Here is a 22,081-nt window from a genome sequence, read left to right as displayed (position 1 = left end):
TCCTCGGGCCAATACTTTGGAATGCAGCGTACGACGGCCTTCTGCGCATGGAATTACCGGGGGGCTCCCAGATGGGAGCATACGCCGACGATTGACCCTGTTACTGGCTGCAAATACAGAGGACCGAGTTGAAGAGTTGGCCAACGAAGCTATAAGGTGAGCCAGTGGCTGGCTCCCAGTAAGATGGCGGTGTTGCCGATGTTAGCCGACGGAAATTGAGGGATATGGCTGCTGTAATAGACGGATGACTTTAGGGCGGACGCTTCCTGCACAGGCGGGCGGATTGGCCCAAATTTTCTAACATTCTTGCGGCCAGGTTGCGAGTTTGTACTCGCAGCTGGACGAGGTCCCATTAGATGACCTGGTAGAGTTTCTCTTCTGCGGTAGTCGAAGCCGCTGAACACTCAACCCTCGGAATACGGGTCGAGAGAGAGTAGCTGAATGGTGGACTCGGGAATTGACTGCGATGAAGCGGACTGTGGGGCTGAATAGAAGACCCGCATAGCGTGCGGATGATCTTGATGCGGATTATCGTCGGAAGAGGACGGAGTATTTTCATAAGATTAGGTCTTCTAAACGAGATTCCTGGCGCTCTTTTGTTTAAGAGCAGGGAAATAAGGACCCGTGGGGTTTTTTTATCGAGTTCTCGGTCATAAGCGAAAAAAACACATTCTGCTGTCGGCTCTCTCGACTCAAGAAGTTTTTATAGATCTTTATCTAGATCTTTAGCTTGTCCTCACTCATCTGATGGACGATCTACTTCCAGATGATATCGAGGTTGGTGAGACCTCGTATCATCGACGTGTCCGAAGGGTAGTTGTAGGTTTTCGCTCTGAGATTGTGTCTTCAGAAATTACTGAGGCGGAAGTCCGTCAAGTAATTTGTAGCCTGGCCGGGAATAAAGCCCCCGGATATGATGGTATCATGGTGGAGCTCCTTGTTCGCACCTTGCATGTAATTCTTGGTCCATTTTCTAGGGTTTTCAATAGGCTGTTGTTCTCTGGGCCTTCCCAGCATGTTGGAAACGTGGTGTGTTGAAATTGCTCTCCAAGGGTGGCAACAAGGATCCCACTGTAAGTTCCTCTTACCGTTCTCTGACGCTCTTGCCTGTAGTAGGTAAGGTTTTCAAGGTCTTGTACCTCCGCATTAACAGCAGGCTAACTTCTTTTCACATGCTGATGGACGACCAGTATGGTTTCCACCCTGACAAGGGCACAGATTCTCTCATGCGATTGCGTATGCCCAGTGGCTGTCGCATCGTGCCTTATACCGACAATGGCCTGCTGCTGGTCGAGGGCAACTCGCGTGCCGAAATAGAGCTTAGAGCGACGCAGGCATGTAAGGTACTAATGTTGTGGAGTCTTCAGTATAAGATGGTTTTCAGTGCGGAGAAAACCGCTATGTTCTTGAAGGGTCGTCTAGCTGCAACCTGTCATCCGCGGGTTGTGATGGACGGCCTTCCGATTAGGCGCGTTACCGTTCAGAAGTATCTGGGTGTTATCCTCTCATCAAGGAGCTTCCAGTTTGTAGCGAAGAAGGCCATCGATGCTTTCTTTGGTGTCCGTAGAGTCATTCATACCGTTTGGGGGTTGAAGTATCGTACCACGCGTATTCTTTACAAAGGTGTCTGTGAGGCAATTATGTTGTACACTGCGCCCGTCTGGGCTCATCGTTTACAATTCCAATGTTATAGGGACATTCTTTTGCGAGCCCAGCGTCTTCTATTGCTAGCTGTTGTAAGTGGCTACAGAACTGTCTCGCGAGAGGCAGTTACTATGATCGCTGACATAAAACCCCTGGACATTTCGGCTACGGAACGTAGCCAGCGGCATATTTCTAAGAAGGGAGGCCTTCTAACGTCAGAGCGTATGCGGGAAATTGAAGACCAAGGTTTTGATTCTTGGCAAGCTTTTGGAACGATTCCTCTACTGGTCGATACACGCATGGTATTCTTCGAAATGTTAGAGAGTTGCGAGCGATTAGCTGGGTGTCCCCAATAGGCATACAACTCAATTTCTTTCGGGACATGGTGCTTTTAGGGATAGTTTGGCTAGGTTTAGGTTGGTTGACTCCGGCTTGTGTCCGGACTGTAGGGTCGATGACATGGTGAAGCATGGACTGTATATCTGTCTCCATAATTTAACCTAAGTCAGGGGTTATTTAAGCGTAAGCTGAGTTTCATAAGGGAACTAGGACTAAATTTCGTTGTTGCGATCAACATGTTTTTGGTGGTATGTTGTGTTTGCCTTGAATTTCGAGACATTCACGTAATTGGCTCATAATAAGTAGAACTAGGCACAGGGTTCGCGCTTCTGTGAGCTCGGTTAGCTAGTTCAGAGGGATACGATGTAGGACATTCAAGATATCCGACGAGGCCTACAGCGAAGGCAATAAGCTGAGTTATTAAATCACCAATGCAAATGTCTACCGAGGCATTTATATGGGTGGCATCCCAACGAGGCCAGGCATATTACTATGAGATGTAAAAAGTCAGAGGGCGACAGACGACTCCCGTTAAGGCCCAACAGGGCAAGGAACGAGTGGGGTGGTGTGGCGACCGGAACGTCACTAGGCATATGTCTTCCCCTGGGGGGGTTGGGATTTTGTACTAGACGGACAAATAATAAAGGAAGATAGGATAGTTAAATACTTAGAGGTATACTTGGAGAGATCCAGGAAATTTACTACCCATGCCAGGGAAACTGTTGCAAAAGCTCAGAGGTCCATGATTGCTCTAAGGAAACTGATGCCGGCAAATTCTGAACCCAGAGCTGGTGTAAGGAAGCTTATTTTGTCAGTACTGTTATATGCGGTCCCAGACTGGAAGTCAGTTCGAGAAATAAGAGGAGCTGTGGGCTTTTACAGTCATTCGAGCGTAGACTGGGATCGCGTCAGCTATGGCATACCAAACAGTAGCCAGGGCAGCGGTCGGAGTAATAGCCGGTGTGCCACCGATCAGCCTCAAAATTAATTTGATTTACAGAATTCACAATGGGGTTTCCAAGGAACAGGCAAACCAAATAATTCTAGAAGAATGGAAGGCGTCCTGCGAAGCCTCAACTATAGGGGCGTGGACCAGGCGTCTGATTCCCCGACTTGAACCCTTGGTCAAGAGGGGGTGTGGGAGCTGTCATACTTCCTCACGCAGTTCCTCTCGGGCTACAGGGGATTTGGGGCATACCTAAACAGGTTCAAAAGAAGATCTCACCTGACTGTATATCTTGTGGTGCGGAAGATACTACGGAACTTGTGTTCTTTGTTTGTAACAGATGGAATGCTTTTAGGGTCGCGCCTGAACTAGGCAGCTTGACACCGGAAAATGTGATAGAATTTATGTTGAAGCAAACTAGACAACGGGAACTGGTATCAAGTATGGTAGCAAATATTCTCAGTACAAAGAAAATAGAAGAGAGAACTGGAATACTGGCTGACTGAGGTGGTTCTCGGTAGGATTTCTACAGTACCGCCAGCGGAATGATAGTTTCTTGGAAACGTCATCTGAGAGAGGCAGAAGTGCACGACCGGAAGACGAAGGGGTGAAGGACAGCTTGCTGCATAGCTGTACGTTGGTCTGCGCTTGTGTAGATCGGCGACGATGGTGCACGGTGATTCTGAATTCCTTGAGTCCAAAGCTCCCGCCGAGGCCATGGTAATGCTTCAATGCTGGCCTGGCCCCGGACGCGGGAGTTGAAGGGGTTTAAGTTTAGTCAGTAGGGCGCAGGAACACATACGCCCATTTTCTTGCGGAACCTGTGGCGAGTCCAACACTGCCCCTTATGGGGCGTACGTAACTGGTATACTGGTATTACCCCTGCTCAAAAAAAAAAGAAAAAAAAGGTGGTCTGTCATAAAGTCATTTTAAGTAGATTACAATAAGAAATTCAATATTTCTTTGATTGAAGGTGGGTTTCATTTACAATGTTAACAAGTTAAATTGTAACTGAAAGCCTACATAACGCAAGCAATCTACATATTTTTATACGTAAAAATACACATATTTTTTTTTTTAGATTAAAATCTGCATATTTCATATTTATTTGCTGTCTTCTATGTTTTACTTCTAATTAAATAATATAAAAAATCAATTATACAAATAAAAAATGTTCTTAAATAAACGTAAAATGCAGTCAAGGTTAAAGTATAACTTTAAGGAAAGTACTGCAAGTCTGCTTAATATTAAATCACCTTGCCTTCTTGTGCTCTTGATCTTTGTTACTCAATCCAGTGGTATAATAATATACCGGTATATTGTATTAATATCGCTTTAGAAAAGGATGGAAATATTACTATGTACTTTATTCGTATTACTTCAGATTACGTATTATTACATCATACAAACACAAATGAAAAAAAGTGAAATGGTATTATTTAATTTTTTTCTTAACAAGATGATCTTGAATTTGTTTAAATTTATGTTAATAAAGGCAAATGTATATTATATAAATATATATATTTTTGATTATTTTTTCATTTATTTAGGTGAGGATAGTTCAACAATAATCCTGTTTATATTAAGTTCCAGGGCTAACTTATTATTTTGGTGACTTTTTCTATAATCGAAAGTACTAACAAAAAATAACCCTGATTCAATTCATCCAATCAACTTCTAAAATAACAGACCTTAAATTAAATTTTATCTACGTATGTACTATAATCGTTAAACTTCTAGTTGTGTTTATTTATATATTTAATATATAAATCAAATTGGAATTTTTTTTACATCTACTCTTTTCTTTTAGATCTTCTTGAAGATTTCTAGTTGAATTTATTTTGAAAAAGAAAATAGAAATACTATTTGTTACAAATTTAATTACCGAGTATTTTTTACTATATAAACGATTAGTGAACTTATTTCTATCAGATATACTGTTTAGCTTGAATTGAAAATCGTCTGACATGAAAAAATGATATCTGTATCGATCTACAAGTTATCTCCCCCCTCCCCAAAACAACATCATAAGAATGCGCTGCTACTACGTACGAGTCCCTCAGTATTTACTTATCAAAGACTGACCTACACCTGTAGAACCAATAATGAGAAGGAAGAGGTTAAAGATAAATTGAGGAGGTGGATGATGAGAAAGGATAATTTACCTTCGGAACATTACAGAACTAAACGAACTATTCTATTCAGAAGAAAGCTCAAGGCCGTCTGCAGCTTCGGGGCAACGGGGAACTATTCTTCGAATGATACCTTGAAAGATCGGGGAATTTTTAAACATATGGAATCGCATATTACTTATTTGCGGGTTTTTTTACTACTAATTTAAATACATACTACAATAAAAATTAATGTTACTCCAGAAAAAAAATTAAGGAACACTTGCGGGTTTCCTAGGAAACAACTTCACCCATACTTTGAAGTATATCTTATGCAGAGGTGTACGGCTGAAATATAAACCATTTTAATTCATTGACGTTGTAATTAATCCATTAATTAACATTTCTTTATTATCATAAACATTATTTAATATTCGTGAAGCTCCAATAAGTTAGATCTTCAATCTGGTTTATCTAGCCGACGGAAATAACTTGGTATTTTTTTATCTTTTTCATAATCATGTATTTACTTTTTTCGTAGATGACTTGAAATTTAATAAATATTGTCAGCTGTGTTTTCATATTTGGATTTTTTAATAATTTTTATTATTTTCAAAAGGTGATCCAATGTGCTTAATGTGTTTTATTTTTACAATAATATGAGTTGATTTAATTTAAATGTAATTATGTATGCGTGAAACTACAAAGCTTTTACGTAATTTTTTGTAATATATTCACGATTAAATAAATTTAATTGGACTCATATAATTAAAGATTTTTTATCTGTTTTGAAATACTATTATAATAATATATTATTACATTTTAAGCATAAGTTTATTAGCATTTTATATTATAAAAACAACAAATGTTATTTGAACAGGTTCTGCATAATAATAATTCAAATTAATTTAACCACACCTCTGTTTTATTATTAAAGGAAATAAGGTCTGATATTTTTATACTTGAAAAAATATATAACCGATTTAAAAAAAAAAAACATTTATTCGCACATATTTAAGCAATACCATATACCTTTATTATTTAGCATTTTAATCGGTACAGTTTATATAAAAGGCATATATTTATATCATAAGATGTTTGAAATTTTTTACCACATAAGTTTGTGGACATAGTTAGTGACATGTAGACATGTCATGTATATATATATATATATATATATATATAAAGTGTGTGTGTGTATGTGCGCGCGCGCACATGTGTTTACTATTAGATAAATACTTATACACATAAAAAAAGTTTACATTTTTAGTCTCAGGAAGTTTAAAACTAAGAATTTATGCTACAATATAGTATTTTATATTACCAATAATTTTCTTCTTTTATATCTACTAAAATAACTGAAAAAATAAAAATAGTTATAGAAGACATAAAAAAAAATCCTACTTTCATCTAAGATAGAATCGGATGAAATATTTTTTACTTGTGAAAAGGCAAAATCAAAAAATAAATTATTTTTTTTTTTTACTAAATCTAAAGAAAACATCAGCGAAAATTCAATATATGAGTGCTTATGTAATCGAGTTTTTATTGTAGACAACATAAAATTTTATTTCAGTGAAAAACCTTAATACTTTTAAGAATATAATTTTCCAAACATTACTTATTTTTCCAATGACCTTCAACCCATATTCCACTTACATTTATTTTTTTAGAATTTATTTCCTAATATTATTTTAACTTTTTTTTAAGATGAGAATTATGTTTTTATTTTGTTTTCAAGATTTTAAGTAATAATAATTATAATAATTACAAGAGTATACATATTTCATACACGGAGTGAATCCAGATTTCACGACAATCTCTCGATGAGATGACTTTATAGCCAAAAATAAGAAAAAACGTTTATGCATAGGTCAGAAAACGGTTTGTTAGCAACTTTCTGCTCACGAATCATTTAGAGCTGATTTCTACTGCATTTGTGATATTAAACTTTAGTAAAATCCTTGGGGTAAAATCCTTGAGGTGTAAATTTGGTGTTTTCGTATTGTTTTTGGCCTAAGAAATTAAATAAAAGTGGACCCAGCCTGTGTTTTACTTAGGTTTTATAAAAGAAAAAAACGTGATAAAACACGAAAACGTTTTGTCGGAAAATACACGTCCTTAGGTTTGGAATAAAATAACTTTGTAATTTACCAATAAACAAAGATAATAAGAGCATGATTATTATTCATAATAGTAACTCTAGCTTCTATTATACGATGTCTCAATTCTTCTTTTGGGCCAATGTGATCGGAATAGACTAACGATTTCATCCAAATATTAAAGGAAAACGTCCGCTTTACTTGAGATCGGAAAATCAAGGTGGCCATTTTATGGGTCCGTTTCGACTAATCCATTGCTTACTAAATGCGTTATGTAGTCGTAAATGATTCAAAACATCATGACAGTGGTGAACAGGTGCGCCATTATTGAAACACTATATCTGAACTCTACCTGCAAGTAGAATATCTTCCAAGAGTTCAATCAGATTAGTTTGCAAAAAATGCAAGAACTGCTCTCCATTGGCGGTAAGCTTTGGCGGTAAGAAAAAACGGCCTATGATATTATCACCAAGAAGATCTCGTCAAACCTTAAACGAAAGAGTGCGTTGGAAATGATCTGTAACAGTCTCATGAAGATTTTCTTCTGCCCAAGTGTAAGTGTTCCTGTAACTTACAATGCCATATTTTGTAAAACAGGATTCATCAGTAAATAGAATATTACGTAAGAAATCGGTATGATGTTACATTTTTGAATTAACCATCGATAGAATTTCATCCGATTATCAAAATCAGGTGATAATAATTCTTGCACACGTGTTGCATGGAATGGATATAATTTTTGCTCTCGTAACGCGCGCCACACAATTGATTGCGAAACATGAAAGCGATGTGACAGTCTTCTGGTGCTTGAAGTGGAAGATACTTGTATCGCATTCAATAATCCTTCTTCAGAGTTGACATTTCTCAAAAAAACTTCACGACCGGCAACGAATCGCTGTGGTTTACCTCTTTCTTGAACTCGCTTTTCTGAAGCCTCAAATATTTTACGATCCGGTACTCTTCGGTCAGGTTAACTCTCCTGGTATTTACGCACAGCAGCCGATACATTTTTATTTACTTTACCATAAATTAATAACATTTCCATCAGCTCTCCGAATGAAAATAAATTTGTGGTTTCAACCATCGTGAATGGCTGACCGAACAACAACAGCACAAACACCAATCAAATGAATATTCAAATGCTAGACGCTAAAATTAATTGTTGACCAGGTAACCTATCAAAATATAAAATGTTTTTAAATTTTTCAGGATGTCCTTTAAATTAATTTTTATAATTTTCAGTATTTGCATGTAGATTGTTCTGTTTAAAATCGTATTACTTTTCCGACCCAGTTTGGATGTTTTGCTTCTAATTAAAGTTGAACTTATCAAATTTGTCTTTAATTTTAAAAGACGTTATTTACATCAATTTTCTCAAAATTAAATTATCTACAAAATTGACTAGAAATTTTTTTCTCTTTATTGGTAAATTAACAAATTTATTTTATTCCAAGCCTAAAAAGATTTATTAGGTTTTCGTGTTAAAACGTACAAAACGACCGTACGTTTTCGTGTTTTATCCCGTTTTTCTTAAAACATAAGTAAGATAGAGAGAGGTCTGGGACACCGCTTTTATTAAATTTTTTAGATCAAAAACTATAATAAGCATCAAATTTACGCCTAAATTTGTACCCCAAAAATGTTATACTGTTTAATTTTACAGAAGGAGCATAAAGCAGGGCTAAATATTTCGCGAACGGAAACTCGATTATGAACCGTTTTCGATCTATGTTTATATGATTTTTTTTTATTTTTGGAAAAACATTATCTTCTGAGAGATTGCAATGCAATTTGTAATCATTTTGTATAAAATCTTCGCTGGAAAAATATTTAATTTTATAACAAAATCCCTTTCATTTATTTTTTTGAAGGTCTAAAAACCTTAAAAGTATTTAATTTAAAAAACAAACATAATACATTAAATTTTGCTTGTAGCATTTCAAATCAAGACGCATTTGCGTCTTTGCATTTCAAATCATTGAGTCATATTCGAGGCTCTTTAAAGACACTTTTATTAACACTTTAAAGAAACAAACATACTACGTTATTATAATGGAATTTTGCCGGACGTACGTTTATAATTTATTATAAAATTAACTGTAATAAATAATTACATTTGTATGTCAGTCGCACGCAAAATATTTGGTGTATAAATCACAACAAACATATTTTTTGAGGTTTCAATAGAAAATTATATTAGGTTTTTAATTTTTTAATTACAAATACAGGTATTTTTTAGTATTAATGGATTTTTGGATAATTACGTTTCAATGGAAATCAAAGATTGATTTGACCCAGTGGTTTGTTATTATAAGTGGTTGTTAATTTTACTAACAATATGTTTAAAGAATATCTTATGCGTTTAGATGATTTACAGCAAATAGTTCAAGATCATTTTTAACTAATTGATCATATTTATTGATTTAATTTAACAAGGTCGTCCGCCTTTACAAAAGTCTACGTCAAGTTTTTCTTAATAAAGTAAACTGAAATCTAAACCTCTTTTAGAAAGCTTTGTAGAAATCGATACACTGGTTATCCAAGCAGTATATGCGAGGAAGGACAGAAAGACAAATCTTCATTGTTACAATAATTGTATACATCAGACTACACGTCAACGGTTGGAACACTGGCCTACCACAAAAGCTTCACGTTCGACTATCAAATATACTTTTCCCTTTTTTCAGAAGGTTAATGTAATTTTGTTCGAATCTCTGAAACCCCAGTATAATTATTCTGTTTTTTTTTTAAAAATAAGAAATATACAACGATCAATCTGAATCATTCCGAAATGCATCAGGAATAAAACAAATTAAATAAAACTAATTCGTTGAACGGTAAATCTAAATCTTTTGAAACTCATAAAGCGGATTATTAGATAAAAATGGGTACATAACAAATTATAATATATGTTCAACTTTCATAAAGTATAGTAACTTTTCTACCATTAGTAATGAAAAAATCTGATGTTTACACCTCATAAAATCCTTGTACCCCTATTAAATTACGTAAACACATTTTTTTTTAAATGATAAGTGCTTAAAGTTTTATTTCATTAATAACTTCTGATATTTTTTTTATTTTGTTATTATTGAATTATAATTTATCGTAAAACTTTTTTTACAGTCAGAGGTTAACAATTATTTATAAATCTATATATTTAAATTAAAATTAAAGTTAAAGAAAAGGAGATGAAGTCTGATTCGAACCGATGTGCCGTCCTCTTGTAAGATCCAAATATTTCATTAATTAAAATTTCATTTGGCTGTAACTCTGGAACCAATGAAAGTTAAGTACCACTTATGATATGTTGAAAAGCTCTCAGTGAGGGCTTGTTACTGCAGTTAAGAAAAAGTATAAAATCCAATTATTATTTTGGATTTTGGGCTTTTTTGGGCACTTTTGGTTCAGTAGATCGCAATCAAAAGGGGAGGTACACAACTAGATATTACAACACTCCTAAATTCAATATTTCTACATCCTACGGGTAATCGTTTTTGAGTTATGCAAAATACATACGTACGTTCGTACATACTTACGTACGTACGGACGTCACGCCGAAACTAGTCATAATGGATTCAGGGATGCTCACAATGGGTATTTCCGTTGAAATCTGAAAACAGACATTTTTCGCGATCGCAATTCTTCCTTTACTTCGTACAAGGAAGTAAAAATTGAATTCTCCCACTTCAAAATGATCTATTTTTACTACCAAATTACCAAGTTCCCATGTAAGCTAACTAAAAACCCTTAAAAGGAAAAACCAGGTTTGTGACATACAATTTTAAAAGATAATATAAAACAAACATTTTGACGTAAAAATAAAAGGTTAGCTGAAATAGCAGTCTTTTAATATTTTTCACTTATATTTTTCAATTTCAAAAGTACATTACAGTACACCCCTCGTAGTGGTCTCAGACCAAAAAATAGATGTTTTTGATTAGGAGAATTTGTTAATTTTAATTTCCGTAATCCGAAGTTTGTTATATATGTTTTTTTCTTTAATAAGATCTGTTGTAATTTTACCATTTCCACTTAAATATTTTGGGATGACCTTCTCATGGGGAAGATTAGAGTGTAATAATTTCATAATGAAAAAATAAATCTTTTCGAAATATATGCGCCTTCTAAATTTTAAATTACACTCGTTTATGTTTAACAGTTATTGTAATGGTTTCTGTGTATTTTACGATCACTCTGTACAGTATATATATCCGCTTATATAGGGATTTAATCTTTTTTTTCGATAATTAAAACATGAATTCCATCGGCTCTCTTATTTTGGGAATAATTGTTCGTGATTTACTCTCTGAGGATGTATTTTAGTAAAACTTTTGCAATATCGAATTTTTTTTTTTTTTAATTTATTTGAGAATTCCCTTTAAGGTAATAGATATTGGTATCTGGAGAAACATTTGTTACATAAATTTCTTTTATATACTTTACATTAATGACCTTTAATTTTGTATTTACAAAATTTAAAGCAGTTAACTTTATTTCGGTTTAAGTTTTTTTTCAATCGCCCAAAACAATTTGTTTGTAATTTTTTTTTTAGAATGGGCTACTTTTTATAAATTAAAATTTTAAGAGGTAAATAAATATGTTACATCACGTACTAATCATATTAAAGTACATCTATTTTTGTAACTTAAGAAAACAAAATTTTAAAACGGAATTTCTTATAAAGCCCACAAAAATTGAATATAATGTTAACGTATGTGTTTGTATAACATGTTAATATTAGCATATGTATATAAATATATACATATATATGTATGTGTATATATATATATATATATATATATATATATATAATCTTATTAACTTTATATATATAAATATACACACACACAGAGTGTTTCTAAAATGATAGGCTGGTTATACTTTTTTCAGATTGTACTTAAGAAACAAAAAAAATAATATTCTTAGGAAAAATGGTAATTTCTCCTTTGTCAGTCAGGATAGTCAAAATAATTTTTTTTTACTCTTTAAAGCATGTAAAAATAAATAATTAAAAATCAGGAATATAATTAGTTTTTTCTCTTTATAAAAGAGAAAGACTGTTAAGATGTATCGGATCATTTAATTTTGTAAGTATAATTGGGTTACTAGGTCTATAAATTCAATAGTTTTTTTTAATTGAAATTAGCACTTTAAATTCTTCTTAAAAAATAATAATACTAATAAGCAAATAAATAAAAATATTTATTCGTCAATATTAAAGTCTTTGTTATATTTAAATTAAATTAAGAAATTTGAAGAATTTAAATTAAGAAATAAATTATCTTCTCTAAATTGTCTTAACCTCATTTTAATTTAAGTTATATTTTTATCCATAAGATTTCTATTGTGCTACACACAATGTTAGTTATAACAATGAAAGTTGCTTATTTATTAATAATATAAATTAACTTATAACGTCCTACATCTTCCTCTTGTCATTGCAATTAACTGCTTGATTAATCTAAATAAGATTTTTATCAGTAAGTTCCTCCCTTATTTACACCATGAATAGATTTCTATATTTCGTTCTATATTTTACTTTTATTTTATTTAATTCCTTAATTTCAACCGAATAAATCCATTTGTACGAGCACACACAAACACAAAAACAAAAAACTGTTTGGTAATTCAATCTTATTTTAAGTTTATTATCATTTTTAGTAAATTTAATATTGTATGTTATTTTAGATGCATTCCTTGATAATATTCCAATTTTGGAATATTTTTACTTCTACAAGGCATAATAAACACGGAAAAGAAGCTGACTGTACGTTTCCACTCTTCAGAAAAAGGATACAATAAACAATACTGATAAGGGTTTTTTACCACTTTACATCATTTTTCATAATTTTCTTGCAGTGATAAGCGAAGGATAAAAAAGATACCTTTAAAGGTGATTTCATATTTATACATATTCATATTACTCCTGTTGTAATCAATGATATTTCTCGTATCGATATCATTCATTAGGAGTTTCAACGAGTGGAAAATGTAAAATAAGCATATGGTTGATCTTAAGATTAAGTATCTAAAACTGCTTGATTATAGATGCTCAAAGTATTTTTGTGGCAGTAAATTAAAAGAGACCGTAGAGTAAAGCCTTTGATCTCTTGTCAAGTTTCTCTACGTCAAGAAATACTTGTATAATATTTATATTTAAAAAAATATATATTTTAAGGAATTTTTTGTGTAATAGAAGGTAAACCAATAAAATAAAAAATATTTACCCTGAATTAATTTTAATTAACAAACTTAATTTTGTAATTTGTTTTACAATATATTAATGTGTAAAAAATTATTTTTCCCCTCATAATTTTTCAGTATAATGTTAAAGCTTCTTATAAGATTAGTTTTCAGATCTCTTATGCATGAGTATTGAAAGCAGTCACTCAGTTCTATAACTAATTGTATATACAACGTTGATTGTTAAGAATTGAAAATATTTTAAATAAAAAAGAATTTTTAAAAGCAAAATTAATTTTTTGCAATTTTTTTAATATTACGTAATTTTAAAAGTAATATAAATGTAATAAATAAGTACTTCATTAAGGACATTTTAATTCTAGAATAATTTTTTTCTAATTTTCTACTGAATTACCGGGAAAAAATTTTAATTTCTTGATTTCTTGAATTGTATATTAGTACATAATTCTACTTCCGTACGACTACATTAGATTTACATTTATGTGTATTTCAGAACAGCTCTATCTATCAAGTATTTTAAAAAATACCGATAACTGGTTTTAAGATGACGACATTTAAAAAACTTGCTATTTCGGATTTTGGTAATAGCAGTGAAATTTTATTTTCAACAATTTTATTTTTTTAAATTTAATTTTTTTATTTTTATTTTTTTTGTACTCGCTCTTCCATACGATTACAGAATTTTCACGTTGATAGAAATTGTGTTATGTTGTATAGTAATATAAGCGACAGATGACTTTCTGCGTTACTTTTTGTTATTAGGGAATTTAAGCCGTTTTCACCTTGAGTCCAATTCATCTTTCCTATACAGTACAAGAAAGCTAACATCTCTCTTTACAGTTCTGAGCGTAATCAGTACCGATTATAAAACTTTACTTTTATTTTGTAAAAAGTGATGCATCTTCATTTATAACAATTCTTATAATGCACTGTTTGGATGAATAATTATAATCGTGGTGTATTTACTCAAATTAAATTTAAATAATAATTAGTCTGTTATAATTGCAGGTATTCAATTCAATTTCATTAATTCAGGTTCTAATTTAATTTAACGTATATTTTACTTTTTACATTTAAATGAGTTGCTTTCGATGTTATCAGTATAGTTCAGTCACTGGGGTTTGATTTATAACTCTGGAAAAGTACGATCAGTATAAGTCTGATTCAACAGGTAACTGAATTTACAATTATAAAATAATAACTCAGCTTAAAACTTCTTCATTGTCACCAGACAGATAGGTTGGTGATTGTCAATTTCTTTATCTGGTGATGGTTCCAGAAGAAATTTTAAATTATAAAAACCAAAATAACCTTTATTAATTTTAAAGCAGTTACTTATATTAATTATTACACGACACTTTCAATTGTTTACGGGTACTTTTTTCCCTACACCCCTGGACCGGATTTGCAGTCAGGCATGACTCAGTCCAGGGGCGTGTCCTTGTGACTAACGGTAGGCCCCGCCTGTCGGCAGTAAGTCTGGCATGGCAAGTCTGACCGCCGATTCTGGATCTTCTTATTTTAATTTGCCTGCCTCTAACTTCACAGGCGGGGGTAAACAGGCCCGGCTATGCCTTTCCCGGGACCCCGCCCCATTGGATGCTAAAAACGGGGTTTTACGGGTACTAAAAACGAATTTACGAATTTTTCTAAGAAACTTGATCACACCTCGAATACAAGTGTTCGTGTAAGAACTATTTTTAAATTATCTGTAATAAACTGAAAAGAAGGTACTATTTATAATAGTTATTAATTTAAATTGGACATTAAATAAAAATTACATAAATTATAACGTTATTAAATTAGGGATGACATTTTAGAATTCTTGGGGAGATCACAAATGTATTTAATTACTGAAAATTTATATAGTCTCAACTTTAAGTAAAAACGTGAAATTGTTAAGATTTCTTTTTTACAAATATCCTAATAAGATATAAAAAGGGATAATACTCCAATAAGCTTCTGTCTGTTAAAGCGTTCTTATTCTTTGATCTTATTACGTAACGTCTACAAATATGTGGATACATTTATCACCATACTGTTTAGATCCAAATCTTAATACAAAATTTAACGAAGAAAGTAGTTTTTGATCCATATTATTTATTTTTTATGTTGTATGAACATCGACTACTAAGTTCGTTAGCCCTCCATACATTCTTTAAAAAATCTGATGTGGATACCCCCTGACTTCCTTGTACGAGTATTAAATTACATGTACACATATTAAAAAACGAAAAGTATATAAAATTTTATTTCATTAATAACTTCTCATATTTTTTTTATTCTTTTAATATTATTAGCGTTACTATTGCTGCAAAGTTACAGCTGTAGATGGCGAAGTATTGCAATCGGTCAAATTTGGGAATATGCGGTTTTCAACGGAACTTGACATTTAACGCCTAAAGAACCTAAAAACACGAATGGAAATTTCTCGGACGTTCGTATGTACGTGTGTGTGTTTTCAGTGTCAGACTGTAAATAATCTTATATCTCCAAAACGTTTGGACTGATTTTAACTAAACTTATTACATGTATAAATAGGGCATTGATGTCATTAAATTTTCAACTTAAAAGATAAAGGGGATGAAAGGGGATGAAAAAAAGTTTTTTTTTTTTTTTCAGTGTTGCGGAGAAATACCATTTACGTACGTCCGACAGGTAGTGTCGGACTCGTACAGGTTCGGCCAGATATTGTTATCAGAACCTATGTGTGCCCGTACCCTACCGACTAAAACTCCTATTTCACCGTATCTCCCCACCCGAGACCGGATCAACAGTAAAGCATAGCACAACCTCGGGGGTGTCTTTTGGGCTCAGGGGGTCAAGAGTCCCCGTGCCTCATCACCAGCACCCATCCGCACAGATGCAGATGAGTGATGGCTCTGCAGAGGGCTGTCCTTCACCCCTTCGCTCTCCGTTTAGTTTACGTCTTGTGGTCTTCCTAACCACCAGTAGTGTATATTACACATTGACGCTGTTTTGTGGAGGTTATCCCTCATCTCTTGTCTGTGCCATAACATGATTTGGCCAATGTGAGCTAACGGCCTCGAGTAACTCTTCATCATTAAGAGACCTCTGCATTATATTACTGTAGCTCTCACTATCTTTGCCTGATGCCTGCGTTGCCATGTCCTTATTATTCTCCTTTCTCATCTTCGATATGATTTGATCGACTCTCCCGGTCGATATAATGTCTTTTACTCGGTTGGCTGTAGTCAGTAAGCCCGCAGATGCCTGCCTTACACCCTCATTAATGATTTTATGAGGTTGTAGAAGGGAGTCAAGGTTTTCAACCTCTGAACAGAGCTCCCTTAGCATCTTCATAAAGTCCTCTGATGTCAGTTCCTGACTGTTTTCCGTTTTCTCTTCACACTCTTTTCCCGTTTTGTCTCCCTGTGTCTGTTCGGAGATATGTATCCGTTTTACAGCGGGGGACAGTACTGTCGGCGACGATGGTTTCTTCTGTCTCTTCAGGTTTGTTTTGGAGCTAGTTGCCGTACACTCCATGTCAACGTCCCATCTGTCCGGCACATCCAGTTGATCCTCCTCTGACGATGATGCTTGCGACACCGTGTATTTCTCTTCTCTGCGTGTCACCTTCCCAGATTTTTTCTTTAATTCAGTGTTGTTTGCTTCTGTTTTCTTTTTACACTTTGTCGGTCTTCTCGTGGATAGTCTGGAACTCAGGTTTTTTAGTTCCACATCCGAGTCACCCGACGAGGTCTTACAGTTTTTAACCATTTTATTTGTCTTTTCTGGTTTCATGTCTGCCTTCAGAAATCTCTTGAAACTTTTGGGGTAGGCGATTTTTGCCTCCCCGAAAAAAAAAAAATTTTTTTTCTGACCTTCAAAAGTCGCGCTAGATTCCAGTGAGGTTGAAATCTAGTTCAACAAAATCTATTGCCAACTTAATTTCAACACTAGATGTTAAACCTAGCTGTGTCTGTAGCCTAGAGTTGGCGGACGTTTTTAGGTTATGTCAACCTAACACTTATTTAAGCTAATTAAACTACTTAAACTAAACTAAAAGTCTATACTAATATTAAAAACTTAATCTACACCTTTGACATTATTGTTTTTAGATTAACAGACTATTTTAAATGACCTATTTAATTTAATATAAGCTATCAAAAGTTACCTTGCTTATAAACACCACGTGTTCTTATACTGAAATCTTTAAACATTATTTACTTTAAGAGTTCTCAACCGAATTTAATGTTTTACGTCTCATTTCACTCCTTAAAACATAGCTCTAGCACTTTTTCATGTACTTAAACCACTACACTAACTTTATACCACTTTTTTGACACTCTCTCAAGAGCACTCCTGTCGACTTGACTTGGTCTATCGAGTGACAACTATCAGTCCCCATGAAAGTGACCTTGCACTACAGCAAGTTCACCTTCAGTATCTAGAGATTTCACCTAATAAGGTCTTATTTTTCTTAAGCGTATTTGTTTACAATTAAAAAATAACATTTGCAAAAAACATTTGAAAAATCCACAAGGAGCGCTAGTGTAGAAATGACCTGATAATTTAAGTCGTTTGTGTTTGCGTATGTAAGCCGCGTGATGGGAAAATCCAACTGCTGTGTTGTCAGCTTTTCCTAATTACATTTTCTAAATGAAAATTAACGTAATTTAAATAAAGAACCAAATATTTTATTGTGTGATGTGGCATTTGATATTTAATATTGTATAATGTGATTCTGTTATCTATAATAATTATTTATGTTAAGAACCAAGATTTCCTCTTTTCAGTATAAATAATGATTTCATACGTTTAATAACCATATTGCCAGAATGATTTATTTCGGGAAATATAATAAGCTATATTATTTAGATTGGAGGGTTTATAAACATATGAAAAGGGCAGTTTACAAAAACGCCAGATTAAAAAAGTGTTTACTTCGTTCTTTCGATTTTTGCCCAACGATCACCGTCGGTGACTAATTAAGCTTTCTATTTCGTAACGCTTACTTTTGATTTTTATCATTATTACGTATTATAAATATTTTTTTTATTCTTGCACCATCTCCTGAAAATTGTACTGAATATGTAGTTAGAATTCGATTATTATTTTAACAGGCAAAAATTTAATTACGTTTGTTTACGAATGTATATTGAGTGTATGGTGTTTTAATAAAAAAAAGAAAATTAATATTTAAAATAAATGAAAAAAAAAAAATCGAATTCACGAAGTCTCGAACGGTGTCAAGGCTGTAAATTTTCCTATTTACTTTATATACCCGTACTTTTATATACTAAGCGGCTGGGACTCGTGGCCGGGTCCTGTAACTCAGCTACCTTGAGAGCCGGAAAATTGGTCCTGGTTTACGCCCATTTGTCATACAAATTGCATGCTGGTCATTTTCGTGACCGCATATGTGTGTTAATTTGGTGATGAAAAAGGGTTACATTTCGAAACACATGAATGGTTACATTAGTTATTAATAAGTAGTTCTCTGTAGTTTATAATAATAATAATAAGTAAGACGGAGTAGAGGATTAACTTTGCTCCATCCATGGTACCGTTGTGTATTAAGCAATTGCCCATTGTAAGATTGGGCAGTTGGATTTAATAAGCAGTTGTACCAATATTATTAAATCTCGGGCATTCCAGGTACAATGATCTTTTTGGTTATTATTATTATTAAATACTGGATAGGGGCAATATTTAATAGCAGGAAAAGGAAGTTTTATTTATGAAGAAAAATATAATATTTAAACCGATATAGAAGTAATTCCGGTTACTAGGCGCTTTAATAAAACACTGATCTTGGTCATCGTTAAATATTTATTATGCTTAAATATAAATCCATCTTACATATACCATCTCTCTTGGGGGTTCCCTCAAAATGTCAGGAAAAGTTTTCAAGTTTCCAAAAATGGACGGTCAGATCAAACTTTTTGTTGCATATAAGTGTGAATCACATAGGTAGTTAGAAAATTAAATATGTTAACTTATTCTTGTTGTTATATTTATGAATTTGCATTCTATGCTAAAAAGAATAGCCACTTGTTCTTAAAAAATAAAAATATTTACCTCTATCAAACCAGATAACAGAACGGTTTTTGTATAACTAAACACAGTACTTTGGCTTACGAGAAAGTTCCTTATTATGCTTCCAATGCCGTTTGTAATAAATTAACACTACATTTAAAAAAAAAAATCTTCCCGTACATTACTTTAAGATGTAATTTAAATATTTTCTTTTATGTAACAAATTATTCTCTTGATGAATTTTTAAATAACACTTATAAAAATTTTAATAAACCTGTATTTTTTCCTCCCTTTTATGATGGAGATAAATGATTGCTCAAATAACTTTTTATTAATTTTATAGTGATTTTCTTATCTTTATATTTTCCTTAAATATAGCCTTAAATATATATTTTCCTTATTTATATTATTTCTGGAGTTTATATTTCAAATAATTAATATGGTCTTTAATTATATCTACTTTTTTTATTTTATAATTAACTGTGCATTTTGTGATGCCTATTATTTACTCTACAGTGAATAATTTTGTAAAACACAAAATATTGCTAAAAAGCAGATATTAATTTCTGACATGTCAACCTCAGTCTCTTCATAGTGCTTTTATTCAAAGTTTTTTATTTTTTTTTTTAGCAATTTCTGAATATCAGTTTCTATCATTATTATATATTGGATAAACGTAAATTATTTTCGTACTTGATTATATTATTTTTATTCTACAGATTCAACTCAAATATTGTATGATAAAAGGCTGTTTATATGCTAAACTGACTTAAAACATATCTGAACAAATGACAATTGGCTTCAGGATATGTCAAAGAATTTAAACTGAAATTCTAAAAATATCTTCTCAAAAACAGTTTATATCCTCATAAATGTACCTCAGTACACTTGTAACAAATTTATACATAAAAATTTCTAAAAAAATAAAAATTTTATTTCCAAATTTGAAAGTTCCAAAATTTAATGTTTCAAAACTGTAAAAAGAAATCACAAATAAAGTGAAGAAATATCAAAATAAGGTGTTCAATCAATTAAAATTATCTAGCTGTGTATATTTAAACCAGATTGATATAGGTTTATCAAGACTTAATCAATAGATCTAACGTTATAAATATAATGGAGATTTAGGGAATAGGTTTGTATGGAAATTAACAGAATAAACCTTAGATATCGCTGATATTATTGAAATGTTTGTATTCTTTTGCTGAAACATTTCCTCATTATTACTTACGATTCACTAACTCATTAACACTTGTTACAGACCCCGGGACCTGAAATGCAGAAAAATTCTTTGAAAAGATTTAGCGTTTTATGAAGGTGATGTTAGATGTAGAAACTTTTCTTAGGCAAATTTCTTAAGCCAAACCTATATATGAATATTTTTTTTTTTAATTTTCTTTAAAATTAATTCCTCCCTTTAAAAAATATATATATATAATTTTTTTTTTTTTTTGTTAACTGTAATTTTTTTTAACATTGATAAATAACATTTCCCTAAATCCGGCTAATTTAGTTAAGCAAATAATTACTCCAGTAAATAAACTCTAAACCCCTCCTTCCATCCCTCCTGCAAAAAAACGGTTCTGAAGGTAAACCCTACTTAAAATATGTATATTTTAAACTTTATTTTTAAGACTGAAAATATAAATGTATCTAGTATTAATGTGGAAGCCGTGATTTTTTAAAAAATCTGGACATTAAATTAATATACACATTTTTTTTAAATGTAAAAGTACATAAAATTTTATTTTATTAATAACTTCTGATAATTTTTTATTTGTTGTTATTATTGAATTCTTATTTATTGTACATTTCTTTTACAATCAGAAGTTAATAATTAATAAATCATAAATAATTTATATATCAGCATATTTAAATTAAAAAAAAAGGTAAGAAAAAGAAGTGAGAAGAAGTCTGATTCGAACCGATGTACCTTCCTCTTATAAGATCCAAATATTTCATTTTAATATTTGATTTGGCAATAACACTGGAACCAATGAAATTAAGTGTCACTTATGATACATCGTTGAAATCTCTCAATGAGGGCTGATTACTGCAGTTAAGAAATAGTCCAAAATCCATTTTTTGGGGATTTTGGGTTTTTTGGACACTTTTGGTCGAGTTGATTGCAATCAAAAATAGAAGTGCACAACTAGATACTACAAGTTCTAAATCCAAAATTTCTACATCCTAGGACTAATCGTTTTTGAGTTATGCGATTAATTTTTAGTACAGACGCCACGCCGAAAGTAGTCAAAATGGATTTAGGAATGATCTAAATGGATATTTTCGTTGAAATTTGTAATTCAGAGTTTTTGAAAAACTTTTTTTTTGTAATTAGATGTAAAGTGTATTTAATAATACACTTATAGTATTTCTAATTGCCGTAATCTTCACTAAAACTGCATTTAACTTTATGTATCCACAATAAGCTTACTAGATCAAACGTGTTTTTAATATAAGAAAATTTTTTTTTAATTTTCTACTTATAATATGTATTTAGGTACCTAGTACTTTTGTTAGTTTTCTAAGCAACTATTATGTATATGTACTGGCATTTATGATTAAAAAATTAAACGCAACAATTTTTTTTATTTTCTTAGCATCAAACTTCATGCCGATCTCTCGTGTTACGTCAACTAAAAAAAAAAGATGTTTCTCATAAAGCGTGTTCTAATTTGTCAGAGCCACCATAAACCACACTCAGGAAACGTAATTAAAATCGGATG

General features: G+C 32.2%; 1 protein-coding gene across 1 annotated transcript in view; it reads right to left on the bottom strand.

Moving 5' to 3' along the window:
* Nucleotides 1–17,594, bottom strand: part of LOC142319069 (luciferin sulfotransferase-like) — a 359,044-nt gene extending 341,450 nt beyond the window's left edge. Inside the window, exon 1 of the mRNA XM_075355929.1 lies at nucleotides 17,488–17,594. The gene's annotated coding sequence lies outside the window, so the exon portion shown is untranslated. The remainder of the gene's footprint in view (nucleotides 1–17,487) is intronic.
* Between the last annotated feature and the right edge of the window lie 4,487 nt (nucleotides 17,595–22,081).

Source organism: Lycorma delicatula, chromosome 2, assembly GCF_047948215.1.
Source record: "Lycorma delicatula isolate Av1 chromosome 2, ASM4794821v1, whole genome shotgun sequence".
Taxonomy (NCBI): Eukaryota; Metazoa; Arthropoda; class Insecta; order Hemiptera; family Fulgoridae; genus Lycorma; species Lycorma delicatula.
The sequence above is the reverse complement of the archived record's forward strand: the minus strand, read 5'-3'. Positions and strand labels throughout refer to the sequence as shown.